Below are 16,220 nucleotides of genomic sequence, written 5' to 3'. Positions count from 1 at the left end.
TGTTACGGGGGCACTGGCCCCTGTTGCCCCCCCCCCTAGAACCGCCCCTGCGTATAATCCCCTCACATTTACTATGCACACCTGCTTAGGCATTTGTTTTTGCTTGAGTGTGTAATTAATTATTATCAAAGGGAAAAGAGACAGTTATCCTGCTGACTTTTATCCATCTGTGCAAGAGCTTGACATGTGGAGCTCACAGCATGCATTTCAGACTTCATAGGAAACAATATTTAAAGGTGGGGTAGGTAAGTTTGAGAAACCGGCTCGAGATACACTTTTTGTTATATTCCATGGAATGCTCTTAACATCCCGATAGCAATGAATATCTTAAGTGCTTTGACAAAAAATCCATAACAATTTTTAATCTGTGGAAGCCGTAGTACTGTAAAAAGCACGACCAATCATTTTAGCCGGCCCGGCTAAAATAACTGGATGGCCTACCTGCCTGTCAGCCTTCCATCTGTGCACAAACTTATCTCGTGCCCTCATTGGTCATGTGCGCGTTCGTGTGTGTTGGAGGAGGGGCTCTGTAAGGAAGTGGCAGATTTTTTCCGGCTGTGTATTTTCAAATTCCAGCGCACTCGAGCTGGTTTCTCCAAAATGACCTACCCCACCTTTAATTAAAGTTTGAGCACAATTTAACAATTTCTTAGCCAGGTTTATATGTGTTTTATTAGAATAATGTGGGGCCATAAAATCCATTTGCTTGCTCTGACTTTAATGAGGTATATAATTCAGCGGCACCTGCTGTCTTCTGTCAGTGTTAGCAATACTGGAACATGATTAGTTTGCGTTTTAGATATTTGGGATATCCACAGCTAAAAGCCTGCTCCCTCCACATATACTGTAAGCGTGAACAGATAGCACCATTTGAAGAGCTCAGAAATCAATTTGCAGCTTCAAAAGAAAACCAGTTAACCTTAGAGGTCTTTGAGAAACGCTACCATTTTCACTGCGTGCCTGGTCGAAAATAGGCTTTTTATTTTTGTTCTCTTCCTGTGGGTGTCAACCGGGCTCTCCAGCTTGGAGAACTGAGGGTTACATTTAAGTTGATGTATGCAGACATGAGCCCCTAAGACGGACACAGCACCTGTCTGTGCTCTGAGCTCAGCACCTCCCGAGCACTAACTGCCTCAGACAGGCCCAGCCAGAGATGAGGTGTATATGAATATGTGTGTGTTGGAGATGATGGTTATACAGTATGGGATTAGTTTTGTTTCATAAAGATAAAGCAACACTTTCTCAGAATCAAGCAAAACTAAGAGTTTAAGAGAAAAAAGCAGAGTCAAGCAGAATACATTTAATTTAAAAAATAAAACTATAAGTTGCAAACAAATCATTTGTGTAATCATGTAAACTATAAGTCTTTTTTATTTGTTTTAACACATCTTTTTGTTTGCAGTTCTCTTTGCTTCTTTCTCAATGATCAGACTTTTGCTCTCGCTGCAGCTCTCTCGTTTGCGCTCCCTCATTTTTTGTTTTCAATTCTGACACAAACGTCCCAGGTGGGCGGGACTTTCAGGGGTGCGGCCCCATTGGCTACTCAGTTTTTGAGTGACAGCCCAGTCCTCCAGCGATTTACAGTACAGGCAGCTGCGGTGCGGTAGCTGAGCATGGATAGAACACCCTGAGAAGAACCAGCATTTCAATTATTATAATACTACAAGTGAAAATATATGTAAGTATTGATCATTTGTGTTGTTTGTGCTGTACTATACGGTCTGTTTCTTTATTCTGTTAAGTGAGAAGTAAAGAAAAGCTGTGCTATGAAAGTTAGCTTTTGCTACCTTTAGATCCATAACAATGCAAGCTAAGTAGCCTAATAGCAGGGACAGTAAGCTACATACTGTAGCTAGCAGTGAGTGAGCGTTCAGACACCGGCGCACACACTCAAACGGACTCGTGTGCCTGACTCTACCAACAGGCTTTCATGATTCTGTTTAGATATGCAAGTATAAGCCATGGTAGCTTATTTTATTAACACGCTAATTTTATATGAAAATCAATGGAGGCTGAGTTAACTTTGTAGGAAAACCTACCGTCCACGACTGCCCCTGAGCTGTGTTTTATTTGTGAACTTCATATTTTTCATTTCCTAAAACATTTATTTTCCTCTCATATTAACAGTGTGGATCATTGAGACAGCGTGGCGTCCAGAGGTCTTATCCCGTTTTCCCACTTCCTCTGAGGGGACAGCATGGAGGGGGGGCATGAAGAAAGACCTGCACCAGCTTCATCCACGCTGGGCGTTGCTGTTATCACTTGCTCAGTGTCATTTCATTTCACCAAATGTCTTTACATACACATTTAATAGATTTTATTATTATCCACCTTTTTGTTTTATGCCCTTTTATTTAAAACATTCTTTGAGACTTAATCTTCTGGTTAAAATGTCAATAAATGTAATTTGTATAATCACTCTTTTGTCTTTATTCTACATGAAAATGTTAGAGATTCCATTCAAATCTGTTGATTATTCATATCTTCCTCAGGCTAGGAATAGTATGTCGAATTTGTAATGCTAAATGTATATCATTTTCTCACATGATATAGCATGAGACAACTCATCCATTGTGTATGAATACATGCTTCAGCTCTTCAGACCAACTACTACAATCACAATAAAAGACAATAATTTACAACAGAAACAAAAAACAAAAACACAGGGAATAGTCAGGTGTCATGCTCCGTTCTGACTAGAAGGCCAGGGAGAAGAAGTGTGTTTTTAGTGAGGATTTAAAAACCCCTAGTGTCTCGGCCGACCTCACATGGAGGGGCAGAGTGTTCCAGAGCCTGGGGCCAGCTGCTGCAAAGGCTCGGTGACCTCGGGTTTTGAGCCTGGTCTTGGGCCAGCATCAGCTGGTCAGCAGACCTTAAAGCTCTGGCTGGGGTGTAGCGATGGAGGAGTTCGGCTATATAGGCAGGAGCCAGCCCTAGGGCTTTGAAAACAAATAAAAGGATTTTAAAATCAATTCGGAACCGAATTGGAAGCCAGAATTGGGGTGATATGGTCACGCTTTTTATGGCCAGTCAGAAGACGTGCAGCTGCGTTTTGGACTAGCTGCAGGCGTTTAATTGAGGCCTGGTCCATACCCACATACAGGGCGTTGCAATAGTCCAGTCTTGAGGTTACAAAGGCATTAATAACCCTTTCTAGATCTTTAAAAGATAAATACGACTTGGTTTTGGCCTGCTTTTTTATTTAAAAAAAGCCGGATTTGACTACGGTGCTGACCTGCTTGTCGAATTTAAAAGTGCTACTGAAGGTCACTCCAAGGTTCATGACAGAGGGGAGGATGTTTTCATTGAGAGAGCCTAGAATATCAACCGGAGAAGCTGGAGGTTGGGGTCCAAAAAAGATGACCTCGGTCTTGCTCTCGTTGAGGTTAAGGAAATGTTGGCTCAGCCAGGGTTTTATCTCTGTTAAGCAGTCCATCAACTGCTGTAGTGAGTGTTTGACATTTGGTTTGAGAGGCAGATAGATCTGTACATCGTCGGCGTAGCAGTGGAAGGGAATATTGTGTTTAGTGAGAATTGAACCTAGGGGCAGTATGTACAGTAAAAAGAGGATGGGGCCCAGGATAGAGCCTTGGGGAACCCCACAGGTAAGAGGGGCTTTAGCAGAGGAGAAGGCACCTAGCTAGGTAGGTAGGACCTGAACCATGCAAGGGCAGAGCCTGTGATGCCTGCGGACTGTTCAAGCCGTGACAACAGGATGCTATGGTCCACAGTGTCAAAGGCAGCTGTCAGGTCTAACAGCACCAAGACAGCTGGGCTACCTGAGTCGGCGGCTAGGAGCAGATCATTAAAAACTCTTAAAAGGGCTGTTTCAGTACTGTGCATGGGTTTGAAGCCAGACTGAAACTTTTCATGGATGCCATGCGTGGTTAAGAACGACTGCAGCTGGACATAGATTACTTGCTCCAGGGCTTTAGATAAAAAAAGGTAGCTTGTGTTGTATATATTGTGTATCACCTTTAGCTTGAAAATACATAGATGTGTTTTTTTATCTATAAAATAAATAAAGAGACAGACAAACACTTTATCAATCCCAAATTGGGAATTTATTTTACAGCAGCAGTTTGTTCAGGTATTAAAATATTCAAAGTTGGAATAAAGTATAAACTACACAACATAAGTATAATGCACAGCAATCCATAAGATAAGTCCGATATTTTCATGAAAACTCCCAGGAGGCACCAACACAAACGTGGCCGAGTGGACTCCGGAGTTTGTTGCATGAGTTGCACTGTATGATCTGTGGTGTAGTGGGCTGTCACTCAAAAACTGAGTAGCCAATGGGGACGCACCCCTGAAAGTCCCGCCTACCTGGGAGGTTTGTGTCACAATCGAAAACAGAAAATGAGGGAGCGCAAACGAGAGAGCTGCAGCGAGAGCAAAAGTCTGATCATTGAGAAAGAAGCAAAGAGAACTGCAAACAAAAAGATATGTTAAAGGGGACCTATCATGCAAAATGCACTTTTGTACGTATTTTATACATGAATATGTGTCCCCGGTGTTCCAGGGAACTCACCAAGTGTCAGAAAACACAACCCTCTCTATTTTCCTCCATACCCAAATCTCTAAAAAAGGGGCTGCAAAGGATCTGATAAAAACTGATCCAGATTTGAACACTGTCCTGACGTCAGGACGGTGGCGCTACGGCTATTGGGCCAACTCCACCAATCAGGAGGAGACAGCCACGGCCATTGCCGTTCGAAAGCGCTGGAGACGCTGTAGTACATATGCCAGGCCTGTAGATGGTGCTGTTCTCACATAATCTGCCCTTGCAAAAACAGAGCTAAAAAATTTCAAATTGAGCAAAATGAGGCATGGCTAAAATGTATGATCTGTTTGGTATTTTGAAAAAAAAAAAGTATAAATATGCCTTATATACTGTAGGTATGGTCCTACACTATATTATTCAAATATAGCATGATAGGTCCACTTTAAAACAAAGAAAAAAGACTTATAGTTTACATGATTACACAAATGATTTGTTTGCAACTTATAGTTTTATTTTTTAAATTAAATTAATTCTGCTTTTTTTGTCTTAAACTCTTAGTTTTGCTTGATTCTGAGAAAGTGTTGCTTTATCTTTATGAAACAAAACCAATCCCATAATACAGCACAGGGTCAGTTTAATGTAAAATGAAAAGAGCGAATTGGGAGTCTGACTCAACCAGGGAGTGTATTTCAAAGCTGACAGCTTCCACAGACGCTTCATGACATCCATTATTTATTGAGGTCTCTTTGACACATTCAGCCTCCTCTTTTACCTGCTGCTTCAAGATACCAGAACAGAGGAGCACGCTCTTCTCTCTGAGCAAATTGATACAATCAGCAGAGAAGGTTGCAAACAATAGTTTCTCTTAACATGACGATAAATGAAATAGTAATATGCTGTTGGGACTTTAGATAAGATTCATATTCATTTGAATTCATATTTATCGAAAAATATGATTGCAGAAATTCCCATGGGGTCCGCATCGCCTGATCTTCATTGTCAGTATATTCGCAATGAGTATATAAATAAAAGAATACAGAAGGGGATACAATTTCAGTAGCATAGCAGGAATATTTAATTCATTTTCAGATTCAGAGTTTTAATATTCTCCTGGTACATCACTTGTCTGTCATCCTGAAAATCTAATAAGTACTACAAAAAACGTTGTTTTCCCCAAGATATCTTTATGTATTGTATTTGCTCAAGTCACATACTGTACCCTGTTTTAAATATTGTGATCAGTTTAAGCCTTATAGCCATCAGGCACATTTTCATCATGACCTTGATACTGATCGAGTAAAGCCAAACCAAAAGATCAATTTTAATCATTTAAACTTTCAATGTATTGCTATAAAGCTCAACTTGGTTACCAAACTGTTTCTTTGTATTGGTTGCTATAGAGAGTGTAGCTTGCAAAGGGCCCCGGTCTGTACCAACATGTTAAACATATTGGTTCCACCACAGACGGCTGTTCATTTTAGGCTAACTAAGTGAATAGATTTTTTTGTATTCCAAATAGCATCAGAAAAGAGGGGAGACCAGGTGAGATTGATTAGATTGACACAGCTGTTCAAGTTATAACAGGATGTACAGAAATAACAGGTGAACATTTCTTTGAGGAATTTGAAAAATGTTATTTGTCGCAGCAGCTTCAATGTAGATACAATTGATGTTGTTGGGCCTGAAACAATACTCACGACTACTGACGAAATGTACTTCTGCCTATCAACCTTTAGATTACATTTAACTTTAAAACATATATTTCAACAAGGTTGAAAACATTGCAGTATGTGTGGCAAATCGCTGTCTTCCAATGCTCTGTTTGCCAAATCAAATAATAACAATATATATTTTGGGTCTTAAGTTCACAGAGATCTCTGGCTGTGCTTTATAAATATTTAAAGAAGCTCCTAGCCCTGGATACCATATCACCACAGCTTTAAAGCACAAGGTGAGGGCTTAAAATGTGACTGCCGTTGCTTGCAGGCTCAATCATTTCTGCTTTTTCGGGCTGTTTTGAATTCTTTACAAAATCCTTAAGGCGTCTTCTCCATATAACTCTACTTGAAATGGCCAAGCTTTTTAGCATGTAAGTGGTGTCACCTCCAAAGGCTATTTTGTGAGTCAAATGCTGGAAAATGTTGCCATACCCTAGTGAAGACGTGCAGGGCTTACATTCTGAGAAAAGTGACCCTCTTGGGGGTCATGTGGAGGAGAAAGCTGACTTTAGCAGAGTGAATACACCTTACTCATAAGTCAGAGCCTTAGTATTGTTGTGCATCGAAAGTATGTCACAGCATCACAACTTGGAAAAGATGTGCTTTCATCTTTTATGACATATAAATAAAGCATTCTTGTAATCCCTCTCATGTGGTACAGCACTTAAAATGCAACAATAACAGCATGGGCTCTAAAACGGCAGGATGTTCAGCAGTGAAAAACATTTTTATGATGATTTTTGTTAATGAAATGCAACACAGAACTTGGTGTGTGGTTGAAAAATGATCCCTCATTTACAGCTGCAAAACCACTAGACTGGAAACTGTCAAACCCATCTGTTGTAGCACCAACTGATTCAATGTCATTTACCTACGCAATACCCTTCATGAACATTACCCCATGACACTTGTTCTCAACAGGAGAAAAGTATTTTCACACACCACGGAATTCATCACTTTCCTGTCAAGCAGATCGTTGGCCAGCCTCTCTCCTCTGTCTCTTCCTGTCATCTCACTGACCGTTCAGGAAAAATTGCATGATGGCAAAAACCTCGCCATAATTTCCTGGTTCACTGGATACAAGTTCTTGCTCCAGTAAATCTTTCCTGTTCATTTCTGGTACAACTTTAACTGGCTGCCGCTGAGAGGTGAAGATGTCAACCAGCATCCCGGCTGCAGCAGGTGCGGCACATTAACCACCTTTCCGCTTTCCGCCTTCTTCCAGAGGCTAATGTAGCCTGACAGGAACATGCAATAAATAAATAAACATCGGGTAAGGTGAGTGTGTTGTGTTCACATAGATATACAATGGTGCAAAATGTGAAGGGGACATTTGTATTTGTAAACTAGAATTTTTGTCAAATACTAACATAATGTTGAACCAACTTCTACTTGATTCATGTTCTTTATAAGCTAAAGCAATCCAAACTTTTTTCACCGAGGGCCACATACAGAAAAATATACGAAGGGCTGGGCCACTCACTAGCGGTATTTTGCCTCATAAGTTCAGTTATAAGTTAGCAAAATCAATCCAATGTAGGTAAATTATTCTTGATACTTGAAAATGCTATAAGAAAAAACAACCTCTATCACAGCTGTCCATAGGGTTTCATTTATTTTGTTAGCAACTCATTCCTTAAAACAGAAGCTTCAGATTGCTTAATAAGAGGAAATATGAAGGGTATATTTCAAGGTTATGTGAATTTGTTATTGGGCTTTTTTCTTATAAACTTATATTTAATTAACTGAATTTATTTGAAAATTGGGCTTATTAACACATGAATACTGTGTTACATATGTTAACATATATATTTAAGATGTACAATATAAGATGAGCAGATGTTTATTATACTTAAGTCATTATACTTAGAATTTGCTGAGGGCCGATTCAAAATGGTCCGCGGGCCGCATTTGGCCCCCGGGCTGTAGTTTGGACACCCCTGAGCTAAAGACTCAGCAGTCAATAGCTTTGTGGTCACTTACTAAACAAGCCTCAACTGTGGACTCACAGTGCCTACTAGTCTTTTTTGAGCTGGACAAGGAAGATCCATTCTGACCATTAAACAGTGCAGTGTTAATACGGCCTCATTACAGTGAGCTCTCTGCACAGGAGGTGATGCAATCATCTGTGCTCTTACTCACAGCAGCCTTTGGCATTTCACCACAGTAGGCGCAGATTGCAGTCAAGTACTTTTTAATCTTCTACCAATTGTCATCAGTACTGCAGACTCAGGTTTTTTCAATTTCCTCTTCCAGGCCAACAAATTGACCAAGCTTTTAAGAACACACGAAAGCTACATGTGGAACATTTGTAGATCTTAGGAATGTATTTACTCAACATTTAACAAAACAAACCTGAAAATGCTTATTGCCCATGTCATAATTACTGGAAAACTGCATATTGATACAATATCTTCATATTTGGGCTCTTGAAGATAAATTGTCATCATCTGAACAGAATAACCTCGAAACAACGTCTGGCTACAAATAATTAAAAAAAGGTATTCGCAGATAATTTATTAAGGATAATAATGTCGCTCGAAAATATGCCAAAATGTGTCCAAACTGGCTCCTGGCTCTGCCCAAATATAAGAGAACTGTCCTAACGGGAACCCAAGACCTCAATACTTATGTTATATCACATTGTTTGTTTAATCTATCAAAACAAGTATAAATGGTTGTGGGAATTGCAATGTGTGACAAATTGCTATATTACTTTATTGACAGTCTTTATGAATTCTGTATCAATAAAAATGTTTTTCAAATGGTTTAGTTATTATTGTTTGGGATGTTAAAGCAAGAGAGAGTAGTTCACACTTCACATAAACTGAACTGAGAATTTGAATGGCACAAAGCCAGTGTAGTGCCTTTATACCTGCAGTCTGTCACCATGGAAGTAAAGAGAATAGCTGACACAATAGGAACCTGCAAGACTAGCATGTTCTTTAGGTCTGTTTCTTTGGACAAAACATAATAAAGGAAGTTATCAAGAGGACATTTCTTATAAGAGATTATTAGTATTCGCTCCGGTGGGCTTCAAGTTTGAGACTTTTCTGTCATTGTACATATTTGATGGAGTGAATGCCTATTTGAAACAAGCTCTGTTATCTCTTGAACTTACCATGTACCTTCATATTTCAAGAAAAAATAAACGACAGATTTCAAATATTATGCTTGTACATGAACATTTCCTCGGGGATGATGATTCTTAAAGCGGTGTAAAGCAAACCCTGCTGCTGAGTGCAGCATTTTTATAACATTTTATACCACACTGACATGTTGAACTGCCTTCCTAGCTCCATGCATTTTCTATATATAAAGTGAGGTGAAACCCACTCCACATCTCAGAGTATGGTGTTAATCATGTGAATGTATCCTTTTGCAGATCAGCCACATATAATCTCCCTCCCACTTACATGTATACCCCCGACAGGCCATACTGTCAGAATACTGAGAGAAATCTGTTTGAGTAATGTGGCAACATCTTTTGTCGAGTAAAGGTATCAAATCTTTTAAGACCCCTATCCTAGCTCCCAAAAGAAAGCATAGCATAAAAGTATATATCATACAAAAGGATAAAGCCAGCTGAAAAATGCATTGCTTTATTTTCGAGATGATCGGATTTCCAGAGAGTGAGGGATGCAGCAGCTTGTTTGTTCTCTGATGAGTTTCATCCTGTGTTCATCAGCATTCCCAAAGAGAGAGCGCGTGATTCAGGGCACATTATGCAGAGTCAATCAATTTTGCATTTGCTTGTGTGTGCAGCTACTTAATTCCATCACCATACTCTGTTGTCATGACAACACTATTATACATAGCTATTGCCTTCAAAAGGAAATGAGAGGTTCAACACTGAGCGATCACAGTTGCTGAAATGCATCGGGGACACAAGATTGACAGTGTGTGAGGACGATGTGGAACATGTCGGTGTGTTCAGGAGCTTGCATTTTCGGTCTAACATGAACACATTTCAACATCTTTATGAAAACATTCTCCTGTATTTTTGGCATCAGGTGAAATGTATATCTTATCGATGTGTATCAACTAAAACACATAACATTCACATTCAAAGCCTAAAAAAGGGAGATGGACTCTTTGAAATTGTCAGCCACAGTACGCATTTGTGCATAAACCAAAACACACACACACACACACACACACAACACACACACACACACACACACACACACACACACACACACACACACACACACACACACACACACACACACCCACACACACACACACACACACACACACACACACACACACACACACACACACACACACATTGAGAGGACAGTCCCATAGTGGACAGGCTGCAGCCTCAGTCTTCTAACAGATGGGTTTTTATAACACTTTAATGTGCAGCAGTGCCAATCTCTCCCCCAAAAAACTGGCATGTGCTCCAAACAGCCCCTCTGGCGAATGAATGTGTCTTATGAACAACAAGGGCTCTGGTGTAGTGTGCCACGGTGTAAAAAAAAACAGTACAATTCCAACTTTATAGTGATGATAAAATGCAGAACAGGGGATGTTGACAGCCAGGCTGTTTTGTTCCAGGTCTGAATGTTGATGGTTATGGATTTCCACTCAGAACTTCAGTGTCTGAACTGTTTTGTTCCTAATGTTACCCATCCGTCTCATAGACTGGAATTAAGTGTGTCTGCTCCCTTTACCTTCACCTTCATTTACTGTAAATAACAAACACAGTTTTACCAATTAACCATTTGCTAATCTTCATCCCCCTTAGTTATTGGTGCTATGCCTTCAACTGTGGGATATGTACCATGACAATTCGTAGTCATTTTTAAAACATGGGTTTGATTTCAGACAGAGGCAGACATAAGAAGGCTTCTCTTTTTGTCCATCAACTTTAACCAATGCCAATATCATTAAAGGAGTCTTGGAGACACACTTGCTTACAACGTTCATGTTTCAATAGTAAATCTGAAACCTGTTTCCACACAGCAAGGACACACAGTGGTTGAGCTTGTAGAGATCAGGGTTGTAGTTTTTTTGCATAACCTATCACTCTACAAACCAACATTGTTGGCTTACGATATGCTACTTGGATGTTTGTCTTAGTTGGTAACCTAATTAGCCGAGCATGCTAACATTACATAAGAGCAGACAAACACGCTCTTAAATCCATTTCTTACTGTTTTGCCCATATACTTTAAATTTTAGTAAGAAAAGAACTAAACTAAAACATATTTGTACAATCACTGTTTTGGTGATGGGGCTTGGAAATTGTTGGCTTCACATCTGGGCAGCAGAGCTGATTTCAGTTATATCTCACCACAATGAGGAATTCTTTTTTGATGTGTGTGTTGATGTGTGTTCATGTGCTCTCCTATTCTTGAAACCCAGCTCACAGTTGTTTCATCTTGTGAGGCTGGCAGACAGTTAGCACACATGGGGCAGTTCTTCCACATCTGCCAGTTGAGTAGCACTTAAAATGGTTGGGCTCTATGAAACCTAATGTACTTATATGATTCTGTTTTCTTCAAGTTTGTATCTTCTTGGTCGAATGCACTTATTGTAAGTCGCTTTGGATAAAAGCGTTAGCTAAATGAAATGTAATGTAATCTGGCCATCATCCCTGAGAGGAGCATGACAGTTGGCATTTCTGTGCTCCTGTAATTGCTCCTTCAGAGGTTCTTTGGGATTTGGCTGTGCTCTCCAGGATGAAAGCAGCAGACTGCAGAGTGCATTGATGGAAAGGCTTAAGCTTTATTCATACTGAGCGAGAAATCATACACATCCAGGATTACATATTCGCCTTGGGGAGATATGAATTATTCATTGTGAGATGCACAATTTGTTGGACATTCAGCCTATTTCATGCAGATGCTGCTGATCATAACAAAAGATGTATAAACTCTGAACTGATATTTAGCAAAACAACAATTCCTTTAAGAAAGAAAACCTTGTCCATTGTTTACCTTTGCGGCAGCCTGCAGCAAAACTCCAGCTTAAAACAAATAAAGCTGTCTCTAAGTAAAGCTTTGACTCGGTTATTATTCCTTTGACATTCCGAAGATGTTTATTATATAAGCTTTAAAATGAAATGAAATGCCATGTTTCGAATATGAAAATGTACAATATTATGGTGCAATATGTGGATAATGAAATAAAATAACCAACGTTTTGTGGACCACAGAGTGCTCAAACTAAGAAACCACTGAGATGATTAGATGCTGGTTTTAGGCTGTAGTCACAGTGTCAGAATATAATGAAAATAAATGGTGCAATATGTGCTAAGTGGAACCGCTGGGAATAGACAGAAGGAGAACAGAGAGCAGGCTGTGAAACTCATTATGCATACAGGAAAAGGTTTTGTTGGGATTTGTCTTAACTTGAAAACAAAGAGCTTTTGGAGCAGTCTCTCTTTGTTTTCATTTGCAGGTAAAGAATTTGTTTCCACAGAGTGACCCCAAATGAGAATTAATGCATCAAGGCTTGTCTTAGGTGAACTTAAAAAATAAAATGTATCTAGATGTCTTTATATAATGTAAACTTTGTTTTAAGGAAAATATGTGTGGATTAACTCGTGCAGGATCTAAACCTGAGACTAACCCTATAGATTTACAATTGTATAATATAACATTGTTAAAGGTGGGGTAGGTAATTTTGGAGAAACCAGCTCGAGTGCGCTAGAATTTGAAAGTACACAGCCGGAACAAATCTGCCACTTCCTTACAGAGCCCCTCCTCCAACACACACGAATGCGCACATGACCAATGAGGGCACGAGATAAGTTTGTGCACAGATGGAAGGCTGACAGGCAGGTAGGCCATCCAGTTATTTTAGCCGGGCCGGCTAAAATGATTGGTCGTGCTTTTTACAGTACTACGGCTTCCACAGATGACATTTTTTTATGGATTTTTTGTCAAAGCACTTAAGATATTCATTGCTATCGGGATGGTAAGAGCATTCCATGGAATATAACAAAATGTGTATCTCGAGCAGGTTTCTCAAACTTACCTACCCCACCTTTAAATTAATTAATGTTATAATTTGCATTTATACTGTAGCATCCATAGGATATGCAGCTAATATGTTTTTATATTGATGTTGACATGTTCATAAAATGCTGTATCTAGATGTGTACTGTACACATGTAAACAGTTTTACGAGGTGCAAAGAAGCGTTACATTCTTTACATTATAATCCCATCATAAAGCTACTGCTCAGCAATATACATCCAGCTTTCCGGCTGGAGCAAAAATCCTTTTCGCTTGAAAGATTTTCTCCAGCTTGTCCTGTCCTCATGGGCCTAATGTATGCACTTTTTATGCAAAAATCTTCTGACCCCTGAATTATAGTCACCCTCTCGCAGTGTTTGCATTGCAAATGTGCTATAGGTGGCCATGAAAATGCCAGCGCTGTGACAACACCATTAGTACAGATGAACGTTGAAAGGTAAAAAAGAGGCGATCATTTCAGAGCGCTTGCTGCTCTGCTGACATTCTGATTAGCCTCAGCTTCCAGGTACGTAATGACCTGCCAACGCTCCTAATCCATTGCAAAGTAGGGGCAAGGCACACCCCCCCCTGACACAGAGAAGACCTACACAAACCTACTGTAGGGTAATGTCTCGTTCAAGTAGCACGGGGAACATATTGATGTTACTGTTAAAGGCTAAATAACTATTAAGGGGCCAAAAACTAATATTTTTATGTTTGACTTCGGTATTCCTTTCATTAAAATTAAAAATGTTTCAGGTTTGTTTGATCCTTTACTCCTTTAAAAAGAGGTGCTTAACTATTGAACACAAGAGAATATTTATTAATAATTGATGTTATTTGAAACCATATTCTTCAGAAATGCTGATTTGTATATGCAAACCAACTGAACATTTGTCATTCTGACCTGCTGTGAATAAGTAAATGTTGTGAGTCCGACAGTCAGACATAGGCTCTACATTACCCAAGAACAAATTACATTCTTTAAAAGAAACATCCTAGGACGTTAAGGGAATTTGCAGACCTTTTGAAATAAAAGTGTTACTTTTATTGTACTTTGGTACCTTTTTCATATACTGATATTAGTAGGTGCCATGAACAGTAAATGCTGAAGTATCTAGATCATTGATTTCTAACCTGGTGGTTAAAAAAGCTTGTATGATGAATTTAGGGGGCCATGAGAGCACAACTAGGGAAGGAGATGAGCGAACAATAGATCTAGACAGTAATGTTTTTATACTTTGTAGCTTATCTGTACTGTACCGGCTAAATTATAAAAGCTTTCTAGACCAGAAGCAAAACAGCTGTTGCCATTATATGAAATGATTATGATCATTCTAATATACGGTGGCACCACACAAACATAAAGCTTGGGCCATTACCTGGGTGAATGTTGTCGTGAAAGATGGTGTGAGGCTGTTGTGGAAAAGCTAGGGCCTGGTAAATGTTGTAATAAAACATCACATTAAGTGGTTTCCTCAAGGGAACACCAGAGAACTGAGGTGAGAGTGAGGAGATAGACCAGAGGAAGAGCGGGGAAGCACTGTAGCCGATTTAGAGATAGTGCTGCAGAATAGAGATTGATGAGGTGCTGGAGGGGGGAGAGGAAGGTTGAGAGAGGAGTGCAGATGCAGAGACAATGGTAACAAATGGTGGAGGAGGGAAAACATTGACAAACGCACAGAATAGAGAGGGAATTGATCAAACTGGGAGGCTCATTGTAGGACGCATCCCCAACTGAGGAAAGTGTTTGTTTGAAGCGTATAAGCTGCAGAGTCTAGGTATACGGTGAGATGCTGGGAGAATGTCAATGGAGCCCGACTCCACAAAAGGGAACAACTCATCGACAGTCCAATTATCGATGGAGCATGAAAAGAACGAGACATGTGAATTAGAGGTAACAAAAACATGTGGTTGCTGCATTATTCATTAAAATGACAACTTCTGAAATGATCGAAAATGTGTTAAGGACAATTATTACTTTAATATTTATTTACAATAATGTTACCTTCAGATGCAAATCAAGTGTAACATGGGCATTTATTATGGATGAGTTGGATATTAGCCATTTGTATTTAAAAAAAAAAAAAACTGTGCTACAGTACACACTCCAAAATGAAAATGCGTATAAGATGACTGCATAATCAGATAAGGTAAAGTGAAGCACTTGTGTCACTATGATTTTAGTGTTTGATAACTGTGAGTAATAAGAAAGTATCCATAGAGTTGTATTATATCAATTTATTTCCAATAGTCTCTGATTACAATTTGTTTTGTTTTTCTCTTTTGTCAAAGCAACGCAATGTACTCACATTGTTGCAAATTATTTAGTCATTAACTTGATCATAAAACAATTCAACAAATTTGGTTCAAACTGATATTTGTCATTGTTTTTACCTGGGCACAGTAGAAAGAACACAGGTGTAACTAAACCACAAGACTACCTTAACTAACCCCCAAAACATCCTGTATTTGCTGCATTGTTGCGTGAGCACTGGAAACAATAACACAATACAGAGTGTATGAGGCAGAGCCCAGATCCGCTCTGTGTCTGTGAACAGAATATAAGGTTTGATACATTTCGGGGCTGCTACACCGCAGCGAGGTCAGGCAAGGTTGAACTTCGCCAGCCTTCAGCCACTGTGACACTTCACAGGTTTGCTCATAAAACTGGAAAGGCTCCACATTACATCTCTATAACAAGACTGATGTGCCTCAGCCTCACAACGATATTTTACAGCTTTCAAAGTAAAACTCTAATTATGTATACAGTAAAATGGTAGTGTTTATGTGTCTGCTCATAATAAAGGATGTCTTCCTGTTTTTTTTTCTCTCACCACAATTGAGTTAATAGTATTATAGCTCAAATATATAACGCAAGCACTTTTAAGATATGACTGACCTTAAGACTGTATTTGTCTTCCACAGTGCATCGTAATTTAAACACATCCTTAGTGTATCTTAATCATTTAGTTCATTCCTCTAAATGACAATATCTCATTTGCAATGTTATTTATAATGCAT

The sequence above is a fragment of the Trematomus bernacchii genome, unplaced genomic scaffold, assembly GCF_902827165.1.
Source record: "Trematomus bernacchii unplaced genomic scaffold, fTreBer1.1, whole genome shotgun sequence".
In the NCBI taxonomy this organism is placed as follows: Eukaryota; Metazoa; Chordata; class Actinopteri; order Perciformes; family Nototheniidae; genus Trematomus; species Trematomus bernacchii.
The sequence above is the reverse complement of the archived record's forward strand: the minus strand, read 5'-3'. Positions refer to the sequence as shown.